Here is a 21,287-nt window from a genome sequence, read left to right on the forward strand (position 1 = left end):
GCCCCGCGCCTCGCACTCCCCCACCCCCTCGCCGCCGCAGGACCCGCGAGGAGCAGTTCCCCGGGTGACCTGAAGGTTTCCTCTAGGTCCCCCGAACCCTGTCGCATCGTGTGAGGGGGCGGCGAGAAAGTGCCCCTCCCGGTCCCCCACCTCAACATTCCCGAAAGGGCTTTGCCCAACATTCTTGGAATTGCTTAGCTGCTGGGCTTTCCAGAAATCGGTGCACTGGCTCCTCGGGGTTCGGCGTGCGGGCTGGTGGAGGATCTGCCCGTCTCCCTAGCGGACCTCGACCATAATGACGCTTCTCTGTTTCTCACACTTTCGCCTCTCCTCGCTCCTTTTCCTCCTACGTCCAAGCTTCCTTCCTTCTTCAATTATTAAATTTTTCTTTCTCTTTTTTTCTTCTCCTTCTCTTTTTTCCTTTCCTCCTTTAACTTTTTCTCTCCCTCGTCCATTTTCGTCTTTACTGTTTCATTGTTTCCTTTCTTCTTGGTCAGAGCACTTAAGATGTGAAGATCTGTAGAGAAACTCCACTCTCCCACCTCCATACTCTGGGGACTCTTATAAGAACAGGGCGTGTGCGTGTGTGTGTGTGTGTGTGTGTGTGTTGGGAAGCAGAAGATGGGTAGCAAGGCAGACCAAGCAAAATCCACTAAAACGTGATAAAAATTAGTTATATGGTGGCTGGACCCTGGGCACTTTTCATGCAGCCAAGCAGCACACCATTTTGACGTAATATACTAAGATTCTTTCTTCAGGAGTGAAAAGAAGAAAAGCCCAAGAAAATAATTTTTGCACAAAACACTGCCTTGTGAAGCAGCCTAGAAGAACTGAACTTCCCCCTTTTTTGTTTTCCCCCTAGGATCTTTCAGTTCAGTTATTCAATATTAAATATTTAAGCAGTTCTAACACTGACCCCTCTCCTCCTATGAATCACAGATTGCAAACACACACACACACACACACACACACACACACACACACACACACACCACTCGTGTACCCTAGGGAATCAATACTCCCTGAAATAAAACTGGATTTTCCTGAAGTTGAAATTATCTTTTAACATCAAAATGACTTACTGCTTTAGTGGAGTCCCTCATGCTAACAAATTTTATGTCTTTTTTACCTAAGAAAAGGTAATAGGCTGATGAAAAGGTAAGATATAATGAAAAGACATTTCAAGAAAAAGTTAACCAATCCTTAGATAATTAATATCTCTGTGTTGTACTCTTGTCTCTGGGCACATGGTGGACACTGCTCAATCCTCACAACAAGCCAAAATATCGATGTAATTTATTCACATAAGCGTATGAACCCTGGCTAAAACCCTTGAAGTATCTCAACAGGAACTTGAACCCAGTTTGTTTTTACTCAAATGCCGAGTTTTGGTGGGTAGTCTCGGTCTTCTAAGACTCCAGTACTTAATTTTTATTACTTTTCAGTTAAGTTGCCACAACGTTACTTAGTTTTACATAATCAATAATGAATTAAAATGAGTTAAAAATATTTTCTTCTTTAGATACAGTTTCCTCACTGGAGTCATGTGCACTAAAATTTGAATGTGTCTCTGATTAACATAAAAATGCATTTTGGTTGGGGGGGTGGCTTAGATAGAATAATCTAAAAATTACTAAAGGAACTGGAAATGCAATTTGAGATCATATGCCTGCTATCCCTTTTAGTTGAAGTTTTAAAATTAAATTCTGTTTTCTAATTTACACAAAAGTATTAAACAGATGAAAGTTCTTTTGGAGCATAATTGTATAGCATAGCATTTTAGTAATACTTTTTTTTTTTTCACTTTCTGCAGTGGGACTTGAACCGAGGATCTCAAGCATGCTAAGCATTTGCTCTGCCCCTGAGCTCTACCCTCAGCCCTAAGAAATATCATTGGAAGATCTCATTTTTTTCTGCAATAAATTTATATCAGAACATTTGAAATGTAATGCTTTCTTTTTTATTGAAAGAGTCATTAACAAAAGCTTTTCAAATTAATTATGAACATACATGGTAGTTTTATTTCAGCCTTGTTTCAAGAGAAAGGAAATCTTGGTGGGGGTAGTTATAGGAAAATTTAGAGTGTGCATCAAAATAAAAAAGTCTAAAGTTATTTTTAGACTTTGACTTTCAGCTGAGAGTAGGTAGTGGATAACTCATTACAAGTCTTGATCTCACTAAAGTTCGTTAGAGATACAAAGGCTTTCTCAAGAAGGCTAAATTTTTTTCTTAAGGAGGTTACACAACTTTGAGATAATTTGTCCTTAAAGGGATCTGATAAAGAGCCCCTGTGTTCTTCCAGTCAGTAAAATCACAAAACTGAGGCTTACTGAGGTTTTCCAAGGTCACCCAGCTTGGCCAGTTATAGGGATGGGAAGGAATGGTGGTCTTGCACAATTTACTAGTAATAAAACTCACTAGTTCTGCCACAGTTTGAATAGAGCCTTCCAAACTGTTCCTGTGCATAACACTCACAAATCCTTGATAAACAACTTTTGAATTTATTTATTTATTTTTTTTGAGACAGAGTCTCACTATGTAGCCACTGAGCTGGAACTCACTATGTAGCCCAGGCTGGTCTGGAATTTACAGTGATACTCCTGCCTCAGCCTCCCAAGTGCTGGGATTACAGGCATAAGCCATCACACCTGGCAACTTTCAAAATTTTAAATGAGCTAGTAAGAAAGTAAAAGAAAACTGCAAAAGTCAAAAACAAAGATAGCCAAGAATCTAGAAAAAGGTGTGCAAGTGATGAAAATAGCTCTGTCTATCAAGACGCCACACCAAACGATGTGATGATACATAATTTTCACAAGGTTTGTATGTCTCAGGGACTTCAGACAAAACACAGACCAGTGAAGGTGAAAAAAATCAGTTCAAAGAATCTTACATAAAACTGGGACATGGAAAAGAAATGTTTTCAGTAAAAGGCAATCCAAAAATATACTATTCAAATCCCATTCCTACTATGCACTTCACTTGCTAACAGCTAGGAGTAGAACTGTTGGGTTAAGCTATTTGCTTCAACATTTCTAGAGAATGTAAACATTTTCCAAAGTGGTTGCCAAAGGGTAGGGTTTTAAAAAAGTTTTTTTAGTCAAAAGTATACTTTTTCTTTTGGGGGGGCTTGATTCATGTTAGTAAATTTACAACTAATATTTTCTGTGAAAACTTTTGATCAGGTCAGACATTAGATAAATGTAGGGGTAGAATTTAAACTGACTGTGTAGCTCAAATTTTCCCAAGTTAAACTTTATAGTAAAGTAATCCTAGCTAGACTTTATCAGATAAAAATACTTATTACAGGAACTTATTACAGGAACTTCTTGAGAATGAGTTTATGAAGCAAAGTAATAAGTGATGGAAAATTTGATTTACAAAAAAGAATGGCAAACAACAACATAAGAAAATGACTGAAACATCCAGTGTTTAAATATTCAAAATTATTGCAGTAAAAAATGCATCACTATTAAATCCCCCTTAGAATACTCCCTCTCACTTCTCATACATTTATTATTTGTACCATCATTCTTGCTACTTTCTGAAGCAGTTGTAGAAGTATCCTTTAGTGAGTGTTTTGGTTGCACTGTTCTATTTGCCTCTATATCCTGAATAGATTAAAAACATTTACCTTTCATGGGTCTTTTGATTTTGGGAAAGAGCTAAAACTTCCATAGTGCCTGATCTGGTTAATAAGGTGGATGAGGACACACTATAATGTTTTATTTGTCAGAAAGTGCTGTAAGACTTTTTGATTCATGATTTCAAGGCAATCATGAAATGACAGTCATAAAAGAGGACTTCTAGAACTACTTCAAAAAGTGGCAAGAACACTGGGATAAGGTGTGTTTAAAGTAAGGGAAAGCATTTTGAGGAGAGTTAATAATAATGTGTCTTTTACTGAAATAAATTATTTTATATAAATTTTCACTGTATATTTTGATGATACATCATAAATACTATAAATCTAAGTGGACATTGACCAAGAAAATGTATGGTGATAAAGATTGAGTGACATACTGCAGCATGACAGTGTGTAAACTTGGAAATTTTTTATTAGAATTATAGCACTCGATAGTCCTTACTTATGTTGTTGGAAAGAAGAGTAATAACAATTTTAGGTCTCAGGCTTTATTAAAGTTAGCTTTATAAGTAAAGATTACTAATGTAACCACTAAGAAGATAAAAATAAAATTCATAAAGACAAATCTTGCAGAAAGAAAAATACTGGAATTAAATAAAAATCAAAAAGAAGATAAAGAGAAAAATAATATCTTAGGAAAGGACATGTAGAAAGTACAAAATAAAATGGTATGAATAAATATTAATCACAACAAATATAATTGGGCCAAACTTTCCACTTAGAAGACTGTAATAAAGCAAAAAATAAAATTTAGTTATCTCTGTTTAAAAGAAACAGACCTTACAAACAAGGCTAAATGATGGGAAATATATATTTAACCAAAGAACTATAGGTGTAGCAATATTGTAATAAGATGAAATAGACTAAAATTTTGTTTCCTCAAAACAATTCATCAGGGTTGTATAATTTAAAAATTTTTTTCAATATCAGGAATCAAACTCAGGACCTTGTGCTTTCAAGGCAGACATGGTACCAAATGGTCTGAATCACCGGCCCTACTATTTTACATTTGATTACACCCAATAGCAAAATTTTAACTATGTACTTCAAAAAATAACATAAGAACTAAAAAGGGAAAATTGATAGTTCAATATGGTGATTGGTGATTTCAATACGTCATCTCTTTTGGTATCTGATAAATCAAATGCATAAATCATTAATGCATAGAAGATCTGAGTAATGATATCAAAAGATTGTCTAATAGAAATCTATAGAATATTTCATTTAAGAATAGGAGAATATGCATTTTTTTCAGGTATCCTGGGACTATTTATAAACATTGACTATATGTTAGACTATGAGGCACCAATGAATTTCTTACATTTTCATTATAAATAACACATTCTTGGACCTTAATACAACTTAAGAAAGATAATTTAAAACCAATGTACATCTAGAAATTGTTACAGAATGCACATAAATAACTTAAAATAAGGTATAAATCAAAGCTAAAATCACAACAGGAGTTTAAAAATCTTATAACTGAACATCAGTGAAAACATTATATATCAATATACGTCAATGGATGTGTCTACAAAAGTTTGTAGATTTAAATGGTTTTATTTTGGAGAAAAAAATTGGAATGTATTGAAATGAGTTTCTAATTTAAATAAAAAGAACAGAATAAATCATATGAAACTAAATGAATGTAAAAGTACATAAAATGGACTGAAACACACCCTAGAAATGTAAATTGATTTACACTAAGTATTGTTAGAGGGCCTAGGTGTTGCAGTTAGAAAAAAGAGAGAGAAAGAAGCAATGATGAAAAGTGAAGAATAAAAAGAAAGAAAACTAAATAAGTGACACAGCTGTCATTGTCTGAAAATACAGTTTTTGACTTAGGAACTCAATCAGTTCCTGAAAGCTGATTGTAACTATGTCAGTAGAGCTGAGATCTGGATTTATCTGGGTACACGCTAACAGGAGGCAGATAAATCTTACATTAACCTAATTAACACAAGTTGTTCATACATGAGGCTGGTCATAATCTGAAGGTCCATTGCAGTATGGTCACTAATACTCAAAAACTAAAGCAATATGCACAGAATTATTCATATTTTCTTTTCCTGACTGGGGACTCGAACTCAGGACCTTGCACTTGCAGGCAGGTGCAGCACTGCAGAGCTACATTCCCAGCCCAAATTATTCATATTTACAAAATTAATATGATTTTTAAATAAAAAATCTATATCATGGTAATATTTTTACCTACAGTAAAATACAGTAAATATTAGAAAATGTACTCTTAAAACCCATCTGCAATAACAAATGTATGTTTAGATAATAATACAAATATAAAGACAGATATTTTCCAGAAATAAATCCCCAAAAATATCAGCAAGTAGTAAGCCTTTTCTGAAAAATACCAAAGACCAGACAATTGAGGGACAAATCAGATAACTAGAATTCAATATTCAATGTAATGAAAGAAGCAATATAATAAAAATATAAGTTCTCTTCAAATTGATATGTGAATTTTATATCATTAAAATGGTCAATACAATTTTTAAAGTATGATAAGTGAGTTATAAAGTATTTATGAAAGAATAAGGAGAAAATTATAGGCGAAATAACCCTTGAATTGTTGAGGGGACAAGGTAGAATGGATTTAACCTACAAGATAAGAAGATATATCAAGTAAAATTCATAGTAATTCAGCAATGACTGATATATAATTGGTTCAGGGAAAATAGATCAATGTAACACATTAGAGATTCAAAATGTAGAGCCAAGCCTACAGGAAACTTGGATAGAAGTAGTAAACAGGGTGATTATTTTCCCATTCTTTTTAAAGGGCCTCGATTGACACATCTACAATAAGTAGAGTTAAACAAAAGAAAAGCGTAACAATACTTGATCACCGTTTTATCTCATGTGATTCTTCAGAATATACATCCAAAGATCTGAAGTTACTTTTATGCCTAATTTTGATGATTCGTGGACAGTCTTGAAGAAATATGATTGAATAAAAAGATGTGATCTGATACTGTGAGGAAACCTGCACCCAGTAAGTTTTGTCAGTTCAGATTGTTTTTGGCTCCTCAGATAGTATTCATTTCTTCCCACTGTGCCTTGCCATGGGGTAGGACCTTTCTACAACACGGTGGAATTGCACTCTTCGAGCCCCTCTGGCTGGCTGGAGGGAGGAGGAATTCCAGTTTGCATGGCTTGCCTCCAGGAAGGGGATGAGTAAGAGATGGGAGGCAGAGAAAATTTGCTCTTGAGGCTGTTGCTGAGCCCTTCCCTTTGGACGCCCATACTCCATATATGCAGAGTTGACAGCACAGATCAATTTTTTTGTTGTTGTTGCTGCAAAAAGTCTTATTTGTGACAATCTGGCAAAGCAAATAAGCACCTCTTAGAAAAGGATTTAGAATTCTTTAAATGGGGTTGAGCCTGTAGATAGAAAAGATATTCTTAGGGGGTGAAGGGAGGTCAGGGACGAGGGGAAAAAATGAGAACCAAGACCTGTCATGTAAAGGTACAAGATCCCAATAATGAATGTAGCTGTACTGTATACCTAAAATGTACCAATAAACTCAATTTTTAAAAAAGACATTCTTATACCACACAAAAAATTTAGACATAAATTATGGATTTCAGTGCAACTCCAAACTTCATTTTAAAAATTAAAAATTTTGAAAATTCTAAAAGAGGCAGAAGTATATGTAAGACAGGCTGAGATGTACAAACTTTTAGAGAATTTACTAGGTGAAAGCACTTGGTCCAATACTCAGCACCAAAACCAAAAACTACAATTTACAATTGTACCTCTGGGTATGCATGCTAGAAAAATACCTGCAAACATGTCCCTGGAGATATGCTCTGACTTCATCACTGTGGACAGTAATTTTAATAACTAGAAACCAAACATTCATTGATGGAATAAAGAATAAAATGATGTCATACATTCATAAAACAGGACACTTACCAAATGCAAAATAGCTAACTGCAGCTAAATAAGTTAATATGGGTGACACTCAGGAAAACAGTGTTATGTGGAAAAGCAAGTAAATCCTATGCCTTCTATTTTAGATGCAAAGAAAACAAAAAACATAATGATTATATAATCAAGGAATCCATAGCTTAATGGGGAGGAGAAATGCAAACAGGCATTTACAAAATAGAATATGCTGATATAATAACTTGTATGTAAAGTTCACTTGATATACATGTCAGGGAAACTTCTTATCGGGTTAACAAGAATGCTTCACCATATACTATTTGTTTGATTAGAAGAATGCATAGGAATTTGCCACATAAAGGACATTGTAAGGATGTCTCTATCTCAACGGAACACAGCAAGCATTTTCTGTGTTTTGAATACTGTACAGGATACAGCAAAATATTTTGATATCTTGAAGCAAACCCCTGAAAAGAAGGTTTTATTTTAATGTAGGAGGTATAAGAAGAGAGGAGAAATGGGAAGTAGTTTCTTGAGAGAAAGCTGAAATGCAGTACAGACTGTGAAGGCATTCGTTTGTGATGAAGAAGTGCTTACCTTTATTTCATGCAACTGAAAGCCATGCTGGGATTTTGTCCAAAGGTGCAAAGATGTCAGAATTGTTCTTCCGAATGCCTATGCTTCACGGATGGGAAAGGGAAGAAAAGATGGAGGAGGAAAGTTTGGAGGTGAGGAAAACTGTTAGAAAGCTAGGGCAATAATTCTTAGGAGAGCTGTTTAAAAATAAATAAGTCACCTAAACAAGTAGAAAAGAAATATTTGAGGTGGAATTCACAGTATTTAATGACTTTTATGTTGTGGGTACAGAAAAAGAATCTAGAAAGACTCCTACAGTTTTGAGCAACTGGGTGATTCTGTCACTTAACTAAGACAGTATATTTGGTGGAGGAAGTTGAGGTATGGGTAAGATGTTGGACCTTTTTTGACAGTTTAGTATTTCTGTCATATGATAGAATGTAATAATGGGATGTTTGTAATTTCTGATAATCTGAGAAAACAACTAAATATTTGCTACATGCCAAATTCAACAATTAGCTGTGATGGTGGAACAAACAGACTTAAAAACACTTTTAATACCATTTAAAAAAATACTAGCTAATAATCACCAAATTATTATTTTGCAAACAGTCACTCACAGGTTTGCTTTTCAACTGACCATACTCGAGTGACTGAAAATTAAATTGCAAAGCATGGAGTTGAGTTTGTTCTCTGGGTAAACTTTTCCATGTGCTCTGATATTACCAGACAGGAGAGTTCCTATGGGACAGGCTGAACTTTCCCCTCACAAGAGGACGTGACTAAGTTCCATTATAGAGACACATCATCCCGCAGGTCCCCGAGCTGATTGTGACTCATCTCTGCAGCACATTCAAATTCCTCTAACTAGAAATGTGTAGAGAAACAGGAAAGAAGGTGATTTTACAGTGCAACTTGTGTGGACCCTTGGCATTTACAAACCTGGAACCAATTCTAGCCTGGAGGGAAGTTTGAATTGCAGCCCTCGGTCTAGCCAGCGCCACATACCAAGGCACATGTGTATCTGATTTACTCGCATTAGACCCCTCTGGCACATTTCCTGTGAGTATCTGGAGCCCTGACTCTGGAGGTAAGATTAAGGAGTTGAATATTACACAGCAGCAGGCAAAAGAAGAGCACAGACACCTAGAGTTTTGCCATGGGAAAGAACTGTATAGTGTTGGCATGGTTCGCCTTTAAATTTCTGTTTCTTTCTGACCTTGGGCAGGGGTGCTGATTACAAAGAGTCACAATTAGGGTAAGCAGTATGGCTTCTAAGAAATCCTTGAGTTGGAAAGCTTGTATCTTACCTTGAAATAATCATTCCATATTTAATCAGTTTTCAACTTCTTGGACCCATAACTTTCCAGGGAGAGTGCCAAGTGAAATAGAATTATCTGGATTCAGGACTAATGTTTTATGTTTCATTTATATGCTTTATGTCATACCAACTCTTTTATACAGAGAAAGCCTATCATTGACTCCATCTTTTTAAATCTCTTCCATCGGGCCATTATTCTTGTAGCCAGCATTCTTATCAGTTCACATTATTACATTTAACTGCATTCATGAAGACCTGGTAGGAAGAACACCCTTAAAAAGTCAACCTAAATTGTACATATAGGAGTGTGTTCCTAGTGGCTTTTGATGCATTCACTTATCCCTTGGTATCCATAGGGATTTGTTCCAGAGTTCCCAGCACATACCAAATCTAAGGATGCACACATTCCCTGTATAAGATCACATAATATTTGCATACAACATATGCACAATATTCTTCATACTTTTTTTTTTTTGAGACAGGGTCTCACTACGTAGTTGAGACTGACCTGGAACTCACTATGTAGTCCAGGCTGGTCTCAAACTCACAGCGATCCTCCTGCCTCAGCCTCCTGAGTGCTGGGATTACAGGTGTGCGCCACCATGCCTGGCCTCTGCGTACTTTAAATCATCTCTAAGTTACTTATAACAACAAATACAATGTAAGTTTTATGAAAATAATTGTTGCACTGTATTTTTTGTATTATTCTTTATTGCTTTAGTGTTTGTATTCTTATTAAGTATATTTAATATTCAGTTCATGGAATCCATGAGTATGGAACCTGAGGACATTGAGGGCTGTCCATATTTTTATGTAATATTTAAAACATCTGAATGTCAAACACTAAACAAGAATAATTGCTTATTATATAAGACACTTTCTAAAGTAAAGTTTATTAAAATATAGTCTTTTCAAGTATAGTGATTCTATTGCACAAATGTATTCAATACATATTAATATACTTGTGATTTTAAACACTAAGCAGAAGCTCCAAATTAAAGAAAATATTAATGGGATTAAGCTGATTAGTGCATAACTGTATATTATCAAAAAACAGCTACAAAAATATAGGCGACATGAGTTGTCTTGTTTTTTCCCCCTATGAAATTAACTGTGACATGGGAGAAGGGTTGCTGTCTGTTCCCTTTGTCTACCTAATGACTATCGGTACAGCAGGAGTGACGGTGCTAAGAGAAAACAATCCTTTCCTGCTCCCCCTGTGCCCACTTCCTGCTGCTTATGGAATTGGGGAGGCAGGCAGTTCTCAGGAAGGCCTTTGTGCTAAAGCTGATGGACACCGCAGGGCAGGTTCAGTCTTATTCCTGTGCAGTCGACTGAGTCCCAGGGTAGTAAAATGGCAGAAGGTAGGGAATGCTATTCCTAGTCTGTTAATCTGATAAACACCTTTTATCTTTTACCTTTTAAAAGGTAACACCTGGGCCAGGGATTTAGCTCAGTGGTTTGGTGGCCTGCCTTGCAAGTGCAAGGATCCGAGTTCCATCCCCGGTACCCCCCCAAAAAAATTAAAAAAAAAATAAATAAAAGGTAACACCTTTTATCCATCTGAAACTTGGTGAGTTTTATTTTACTGAGAAACTTGTCACATTAATTTCTCCATTAACTGTTTCAAGTAGAAGTTAATAAGATTTCTCCATAAAGTATAATTTCTCTCCCCTTGTAATATCACCAATAAATGACTAAGGGACCATTTCACAGCAGGGAATGATTAACATTATTTGATGTTTTTCTTTGAAAATCAGATCAGTTTAATACTCACCAATCACTGGGATGCTCTTTGTCTTTCCAAATCAACCAGCTATGGGCTCAGCCTTGTTCCCGGCTTGGCCAAACCTTTCCTAACTTTTCTTGTCCCATTTACCAATTCTCTTACTCTTCTTATTGAAAGCATTCTACAGCTTCCTCTTTTCTAGAAAGCCCTGTACTTTTCTTGATCTCTAACACATATATTCTTGAACTTTCAGTTCTCTCAGCTTCCTATAACATTATACTAACGTTGTTCTTTGCTCTTTTACTTCCATTTGCCTATAAACAAAGCGTTCTCTCTTCTTTCATCCCCCCATTACTTCCTGGGTTGTTTTAACTCATTCTCATTGTTGCAGCTCCAGTCTCATGGCAGACAATCCCCAAATCTACCTCAGCTAGTCTAAAAGATTGCCCACTTTCCGTCCATTTGTAGGACATTTCATGAATCCATGTACTCATAAACCCATAAACTTTATGAACTCAGCATTACCTCAGTTTTTCTAGGTTTGACACATCCAAGGGGCCTTGATGAATCCTTTGTTATTTGCAAAACAATGAGTTTCCAAGTCCTAAAATTTTCATTTTCACTTCACTTTCCCCAGTATTTCATTCCCAAAGTAAAGTAGCCATGATGAACTTTATTCTCTTTTTTATTCCTGAACGGTTATACTAATATTTTAACCACTATCTTTTCAAAAACTATGCCATCGTTTCCTTGTCTTGAGCCCTGGTTCACGTTACTTCCTAGTTGACTGTCTCAGACAAAAATTCTGATTTTGTTACTCACTCAAATGTTCAAAAACTTTTAACAACTCCCCACTGCTACAAAATTTTGTGTTGTCAAATTTCACTCACACTGAACCAAATTTACCAAAAGATGTTAGTTGAATGGAAAAAGAACTGATTAATAACACCAATGACACAGTATCAGACCACCCTATAATATCCAAGTTATTAGGGAGGGTATTTGGGATTTTACAGTTTTATTAATGCACAGTTGATGTACAAAACTGCAGTCAAGTGTACTACTTGGTAGTTTTAACATATGTGTATAAGATGACTTTAGTCAAGCATGATGATACATACCTATAATCCAAGCACTAAGCGAGGCTGCAGGAGGAGGATCACACATTTTAGTCCTGCCTGTCAGGTTAGTGAAATCCCATCTCAAAGGAAAAAGAACTGGAGATGTAGGTGGGTGATGCAGCAACCCTTGGATTTGACCCTCCCAAAATACACACACAGAAAAACAAAATCAGGTAACAAATTTATCCATCACCTTGCAAAAGAACCTCCTGCCCACTTGGTGATCGCTCCCTCTTGTCCTTCCCTACTCTTTGCTATACCACTGTACATTAGTTTGTATTATCTAGCATTTTACATAGCTGCAATCATGTAACATGTGTATTTTTTTTGAGGCCTGGATTCTTTTTACTCAGTGTAATTCTGATATTCATCCTTATAGAAGGAACAGTTCATTCTTTGTACCATTAAGTAGCATTCTATTGTATGAGCGCCCCATAATTTGTTTATTACTCACCTGCTGATGGATAGTTGTTGAATTTTCAGTTTGGGACCACTCCAGAAAAAGCAGCTATGAACATCTGCATTGCAGTCTCTGTATCAGCACATGTTACCATTGCTCCTGAGTAAATAGGCGTATAATGGCTAGACCATATGAAAATAATGTTCACTCTTTTGACAAACTGTCCGACTATTTTCCAAAGTGGTTGTATTATTTTATATCCTCACCAGCATTTGTTCCATATCCTTGTTAATACTTGGTATGGTCAATTTTTAGTTTTACCTATTGCAATGGATGTGTTAGCTCCTTGAAATTTACTTTGCATTTACTTAATAAGTAATGAAGTTGAGTCTTCTAATGTGCCTGTGAAATACACAGTTTGGTAAAGTGCTCAAAAAGGACTTCAAAAGGACAAATTATAAAAGCTTTTGTATTTTGAAATATATTACAAACCTCTCTATTTTGTCCCCCCCCCACAGGGGATCAAACTGGGGACGTTGTATTTGTGAGGCAGGTGTACCACTGAGCCACATCCACGGACAACCCTCTCTTTTGTCTTTTGACTGAGAGTTTTCTTCCCACTGATGGTTGTGTCTTCTCCAAAATAGTTGTAGAAATAACAGCCAGAAATAAATTCTCTGGGAGAATCTGTGAAAGCCTACCTTTATTTAACATTGCCTATACCTAGAATGTATATTATATATGTCCAACTTAAATACCCTACCCTATCACTCACGGTTCCCCTAGAATTTCTACGTCCATCAATTCTAAAGCATGTTATGGGTTCTGCTACTGGTAGGTGGTATATATGGGTATTAAATAAGGATACATCAAATTATGTGATAGTATTTCTTTTTGACTTCTCTATGTTTATCTAGTTATGTTAATAACAATGACTGTCTGCAGTTGGAAGCTATTTTTGTATAGCATCTCTCAGCAAAGAGAAAGCATCCTCAGTCTTATAGCCGTCAGCAGACGATAACATTCAGCTAGGGCTTTTTGTTTACATTTTTTTTTCTACTGTATTTACTTTCATAATAAGTGACATGGGTAATTCAATCAATTGGTCAATAATAGTGCTACAAAATTTCATTATAATATACATTTATGCTAAAGGAAGTAGTGAATCTACAGAAAAATATTATGCAAGTCTAATTCAATTGGTGCTATAGTTACTGGATTTTGGAGGAAAATTATTTAACATTTTGCCCCAAAACTATACCGACTCCATGGGAAACACCTTCACTATTGGATTGGGATCAAAGGGATAGGAAGGCAAGGAGAAGATAAGCAAACTAGTTAGGGAGCCTTGCCCTGGGAACAACTAGACGATGCTCATATTTATTTATAGGAAATAAGACATTTCTGCAAATGTAAATTAGCCAGTAACCATCCATATTTATTTCTGCTATCATTTATTTTTACTGGAGATTTTATGTTTTTCTGAAGTTTGCCTAGATGATGTCTAGAACACCAGTCTGATCCAGTTTTCTTTCACTAGTTAAGTGAAATAACCAGATGCTGCTAAACTGCTTGATTAATTAAATGTTTGTCCTTTTCACCCTAAAAGTCATTCTATTAACTGGTAAGAAGCTAAACTGCTGCACAATTGAATTCATATTTTGAGCCACTGCTTTTCTTTACAACAGTGTCTCATAGCACATGGGATGCTTCTCCTAGTCAGTCACCACCTCTCAGGCTATGCCAGCTTTTCCTGCTGGGAAGGATGCCTAAACACCTATGGAAGGTGTCTCCTGGAGCTTCACAAAGAAGAAGTTTCTTATGCCCTCCAGGTCATGTCGTAAGTTAGACACTCCAAAACTTAATGTTTGACTCTGGTGAGGCTCTGTTACATTGCCTTTTGAAAATTTAGTAACAGATATAGAAACCAAGTTTCACTCTATATGATTTTTCAAGAGTTCTACAGTCTGTTCTTTGTTGAAAGCTCTGTTTCTATACCCTTTCCCTCTTTTCTTCTGCTGGAGTTTGAGGGAAGATGTCTCCATTTGTGTTTATGTCTGTAGAGTTCTGGAAATCTAGGTGAAAATGAATTTATTTCATTTCACAAACATTAAAACACACATGTTACAGATGGTTAAGATAAAGATGAATAGAAATGTTTCCTCTCCTTTAGAGTCTTAGCCTGGTAAGGAAAAGAGCAAGAGAGTAAAACAGTGGCTTACAACTACAGACGTGTTATGATGGAAGACGTTCCAGACTGATGATTAAAAACACACAAGCACGTCTGCTCCACAAAAGAGACAGCTTTTGAGGAAACTGCCTGTGGATACACTACTGTGTTGAATGGTGTCTTCCCAACTTTTAGATCTTTCTGAATCTCAGGATGTGACCATGTTAGGAAATGAGATTATCGCAGATGTAATGAGCTGAAAAGAATTACTTTGGAGCAGGATGGCCCTTGCCCAATTTAAGTGGTGTTTTGTTTAGTTTTTTGTTTTTTTTAATGAGAAAAGACATAGAAATAGAAGCACATGGGGAGAAAACAGCCATTGGAAGACAAATGTAGAGACTGAGGGTTGCACTTGCGAACTAGGGAAACCAAGGGTCGCTAACAAGCTCCATAAGCAGCAACATCAAGGAAAGATTCTGCCTTATAGGTTTTAGAGGGAGCATCATCCTAGCAACACCTATTCCTCAATATGAGACAGTAAATTAGTGTTGTTTCAAGTGATCAGTTTGTTGTACTTCATTACAGCAGCACTAAAAGCAGCAGAAAAGTAAGGCAGTCTTGCAGGAGCTCATTAAATGGACGGAGGGGAAAGATCCCCTCACCAAGGAGCCCATCAACATGACATGTGTGCTTCAGTAATTATTATTGTTAGTCATTATTCCAAACAATAAGAACATGCCTCAGAATGCATAAAAGTAACAAGAGACACCCTATTCTCCCTTCGCCTCACTCTGCATCACTCAATCTCTCAGTAGGTGCACCATACAAAGCAAAAGAGTGAAACAGTAACAACATTTGCAAGTGCCTTCTCCTGTGCCTTTCATCACTGAGTATTCTGCCAGCCAGAGGGCTCACACAGTAGTTAAATATACTTCTCAAAACCATTCCCTAGACATGAGCCAAACACTTCATCTGGTACCATGTATTCTAATGAGTCAGAACAATGCATACATTTCAGTTACTGAGAAGCCTTTTTCAGGTTTCCAACTCAACACTCCTAAATGGACTGGCCAGCGTAATTTTGTCTGTACACTGAGTTGAGGATCTAACTTCACAAATCTACCTGTGGACAGGACTTTTGTCTGCCCATTAGAGTTAGAGAGATTCAACATCATTGCAAATGGTTATAGAAAGGCCAATTTTCTGTTTCTGTGAGTTTCACAATTTGAAGATGTAATAGGGGTTGTCAATTGATAAACAATTGTATTTTCTTCTTTACCAGGTGAATGAATTTTAAAGAAAGTTTACAGAACAGATTTTCATAATTTATGCACGATCCTTTCAAGTGTAAAAAAGCTGACATATATCTTAAATACCCTATATATTCACCCATATTTATGTAGCAAAGGTAAATATATTTGCATATATGGGTATAAACATATAGTAGAGAAAATGAGATGGAGAAAAATAAAAGAATTTCTGAAGATCAATAGATATAATACTGGAAAACATCCAAGATGTCAATTCTTCTCCACTTAGGTATAATGACCATTCTCCCCCTCCCCAACATACCTCTGTGAATAATATTCTCAATGAATAATTTTCCTTCTCAGGCAACATTTGGCAAAATCAGTAGAAGTTTTTGTTTGTCATGCACAGTAGATGCTGCTAGAATCAAGTAAAGAGAAGCCAAGATGAGTATGACCATTTTATGCATATGGAAAAACCATTAATATAATGTTGTGTAGTCAAATGTCAGTAAATCCCAGGTTAAGAAATGGTGGCATAGTATAATGGCTAATACTTAATACTCTTTATTAAATATTTACTATATTCAAACAACTATGCCAAATAAATCATATAAATGTACTATTACTACTCTCATTTTATACATAATGAAAGCACTATTATTATAGACCAAGTCAGATAGAAATATAATAGACACTCAGACAGGGCTGAGCTCTTTTATCATCAGTGTTAATCTATTCACAACAGTAAAGCACTCTGAAGAGGCTCCATTTCCCAACACTTTGTATCAGGAATTCAGTTCCTACCACAAGATTTTGGGGGACACATTCAAAGCATAACAATGGGCAAGAGAAATTTGCAGTCTGAGTTAAAGAGAAATATTTATCAGTAACAGATAAAATCCAGAAACTTCCACCTTATGCAGAAAAACAAAGCTGGATATGATAAACAATGAAAAGCCGTGGGGCTAAAATTCAGGAAACCGAGGAGGTAAGAACTCGACTTGGGGAATCTCCTACTCTGCTAGGTCAGGTATCAATTCTTCAAGGGATGTCTGAGAGGCTGAGTTGGAGCACAACTTTAGGTAGCTTCTGCAGCTAGGAAGGAGAAGTAGGAGGAAGTGGATGAGGAAAAAGAGAAGGAGGAGAAGGAGGAGGAGGAAAGAGAGAGAGAGAAGAGCAAGAGCTGAGGAAAAGGACAGGAGGAGATAAAAGGGGAGGAAGAAAGAAAGGAGGGACTACATGGTCAAAACAATTCTCAGAACCTATTTCTAAATATTGCTTCTACTATAGTCTCTCCTCTTTCTGAGACTGTAGTAATGACAAGTATTTAGACTTTCCTACTGGATCCTACTGGATTCTATACCCACAATCTTACCTTACTTTCTTCATTGTGTGTCCTTTGCTTCTCAGTGGTTTATTCTGGTTTTGTTTTGTACTCTGATTTAGACTTAATACATTTATTTCATAATCAACTTTGACTTAGATTTCTTTCTTAAATTTGCATTTGTATGTCTAGATTCTGCAGCTTGCCTTTGATTTTTTAGAACACAATGAGAATAATTATTTTAAAATCTATTCCTAATGTTTTCATTATTTTGTAATACTTGACCTGCTTCTATTTTCTATTGTTTTTCTAAAGTTTTGTTTCTAGTTTTATGATCATGTCCTTGGTTATTTTTGATTGAATGCTTGTTTTATATATAAAATTATAAAATATTTGCCAATCCTAGTATGATATTGTATTCCTGCACAGATGACTTGTTTATTTTGTGTTAGTGGAGAGGGACTGACATTCTTAATTATTTTAATACAATTTTAAAGATATACATTTAAAGAAGTAACCAGTTCCTAAAAGAGGCAGCTTGCTTTCAGTACACTCTAATCTCTAATGTATAGCTCTTTGGCAATTCACTCAGGCAGTAGATCACTCTGATCTTAGAATTCCAAACTTACAATTGTAAGAAGTAAATCATTTTAGCTGAAGCCATGCAGCCCATGGTACTGTGCTATAGCAACCTGAATAGAGATGCCTTTCTCAAATCATGTTCCATTCCCTGGATCACAGCCACCATCTTGCTCCTTTGTTACGTTATGGAAGCTTCAGAACTTTTATTCCATCACAATTATAACTTTTTCTCTGGGAAGAAGCTGAAGCATTCCTAATGTTTTCATTATTTTGTAATACTTGACCTGCTTCTATTTTCTATTGTTTTTCTAAAGTTTTGTTTCTAGTTTTATGATCATGTCCTTGGTTATTTTTGATTGAATGCTTGTTTTATATATAAAATTATAAAATATTTGCCAATCCTAGTATGATATTGTATTCCTGCACAGATGACTTGTTTATTTTGTGTTAGTGGAGAGGGACTGACATTCTTAATTATTTTAATACAATTTTAAAGATATACATTTAAAGGAGTACCCAGTTCCTAAAAGAGGCAGCTTGCTTTCAGTACACCCTAATCTCTAATGTATAGCTCTTTGGCAATTCATGCGATCCTCCTGCCTCAGCCTCCTGAGTGCTGGGATTACAGGTGTGCGCCACCATGCCTGGCCTCTGCGTACTTTAAATCATCTCTAAGTTACTTATAACAACAAATACAATGTAAGTTTTATGAAAATAATTGTTGCACTGTATTTTTTGTATTATTCTTTATTGCTTTAGTGTTTGTATTCTTATTAAGTATATTTAATATTCAGTTCATGGAATCCATGAGTATGGAACCTGAGGACATTGAGGGCTGTCCATATTTTTATGTAATATTTAAAACATCTGAATGTCAAACACTAAACAAGAATAATTGCTTATTATATAAGACACTTTCTAAAGTAAAGTTTATTAAAATATAGTCTTTTCAAGTATAGTGATTCTATTGCACAAATGTATTCAATACATATTAATATACTTGTGATTTTAAACACTAAGCAGAAGCTCCAAATTAAAGAAAATATTAATGGGATTAAGCTGATTAGTGCATAACTGTATATTATCAAAAAACAGCTACAAAAATATAGGCGACATGAGTTGTCTTGTTTTTTCCCCCTATGAAATTAACTGTGACATGGGAGAAGGGTTGCTGTCTGTTCCCTTTGTCTACCTAATGACTATCGGTACAGCAGGAGTGACGGTGCTAAGAGAAAACAATCCTTTCCTGCTCCCCCTGTGCCCACTTCCTGCTGCTTATGGAATTGGGGAGGCAGGCAGTTCTCAGGAAGGCCTTTGTGCTAAAGCTGATGGACACCGCAGGGCAGGTTCAGTCTTATTCCTGTGCAGTCGACTGAGTCCCAGGGTAGTAAAATGGCAGAAGGTAGGGAATGCTATTCCTAGTCTGTTAATCTGATAAACACCTTTTATCTTTTACCTTTTAAAAGGTAACACCTGGGCCAGGGATTTAGCTCAGTGGTTTGGTGGCCTGTTCAGGCAGTAGATCACTCTGATCTTAGAATTCCAAACTTACAATTGTAAGAAGTAAATCATTTTAGCTGAAGCCATGCAGCCCATGGTACTGTGCTATAGCAACCTGAATAGAGATGCCTTTCTCAAATCATGTTCCATTCCCTGGATCACAGCCACCATCTTGCTCCTTTGTTACGTTATGGAAGCTTCAGAACTTTTATTCCATCACAATTATAACTTTTTCTCTGGGAAGAAGCTGAAGCAAGAAGCATGGAATGCTACAAATGGAAAAAGCCATGGATGATCTTGTTCAAACATCCTCATTTTATTAATGAATAAACTAAGGACCAAAGAGGCCAACACACTTGGCTTAAATTTCCTGAACTAAGCAGAAATGCCTTTGAAAGTCAGTAGACTGTCTTAACCGTATTTCATTTAATACATTAAGAAAAATTTGAGCTAAAGAGAAGAAGTTTCACCTTTCAGCAAGCCCAGAGGGAGGACATTTACAGATGTAGAAAACCCTTCAAGGTCTGAAATCTTATCATTTTGCTCCCATCTCTCAAAATGTTATTCTTGTCCCCGGGATCCCAAAGTAGAGTTATGAGCAACTATGCCTGGTGTCTGTAACTTATGACCTAGGGGACCAAAGTTCTTTTAAGTGGCAAGTAAATTATGCTTATTGCCCAAAAGAATGATCATTTGATTAACAACTCCTACTTTGAGGTTGTGGGTCTCAGTTGAATGTGAAGCAAAGTCTATTCAACACTTCTTGTACTGAGTTTTCATATTGTTTTTTAAATTATGTTTGTATGCATTTGTGAATAAAGATCATTTTTCTTTCATATATTCCTCAATATAATATATATTTTTCTTTTCTGATTGAATAGGCTACATAAAATTTTAATTTACTTGGATTTTAAGAATTATATAAATAGTTTTATAGTATTAATGTATTCTTGAGCTTCTTGAACAATCTCTACATTGGTTATAGTATATATTTATTTTCTTTTTTCATTTATACTTTTAGCATTAAACTTGAAAGTAGAATATCTCAGATGGTGGCATCATCATTTATAAACAAATTGGACCTGTAGTTTTGGGGATGCATGCGGGATTTACGTAGTGGTTAATAGCTTGTCTTCTAGGAGCATTGCTTGGATTCCATCATACTAAATATTGGGACCTCAGAGATGTTACTTAACATCTTTGTTTTAAAGCATTCCAATCTTTAAAAGAATAATACTTGTTCTTTTAAACATTCCATGAAAATTAAATGGAGTGACATTTCTAGAACACTTACAGTAAGTCTTAGTATAGAGAATGCTCTTCACAAGTATTGGCTTTCTAATGTCTTTGGAGGGTATTTGGGATTTTACAGTTTTATTAATGCACAGTTGATGTACAAAACTGCAGTCAAGTGTACTACTTGGTAGTTTTAACATATGTGTATAAGATGACTTTAGTCAAGCATGATGATACATACCTATAATCCAAGCACTAAGCGAGGCTGCAGGAGGAGGATCACACATTTTAGTCCTGCCTGTCAGGTTAGTGAAATCCCATCTCAAAGGAAAAAGAACTGGAGATGTAGGTGGGTGATGCAGCAACCCTTGGATTTGACCCTCCCAAAATACACACACAGAAAAACAAAATCAGGTAACAAATTTATCCATCACCTTGCAAAAGAACCTCCTGCCCACTTGGTGATCGCTCCCTCTTGTCCTTCCCTACTCTTTGCTATACCACTGTACATTAGTTTGTATTATCTAG

General features: G+C 35.9%; 1 protein-coding gene across 1 annotated transcript in view; it reads right to left on the bottom strand.

Annotated features, from left to right (window-relative positions):
* Mme (membrane metalloendopeptidase) overlaps window positions 1-21,287 on the bottom strand; it is a 142,019-nt gene that overhangs the window by 85,302 nt on the left and 35,430 nt on the right. The window lies entirely within an intron of this gene.

Source organism: Fukomys damarensis, unplaced genomic scaffold (assembly GCF_012274545.1).
Source record: "Fukomys damarensis isolate Sample0158 unplaced genomic scaffold, DMR_v1.0_HiC HiC_scaffold_37, whole genome shotgun sequence".
In the NCBI taxonomy this organism is placed as follows: Eukaryota; Metazoa; Chordata; class Mammalia; order Rodentia; family Bathyergidae; genus Fukomys; species Fukomys damarensis.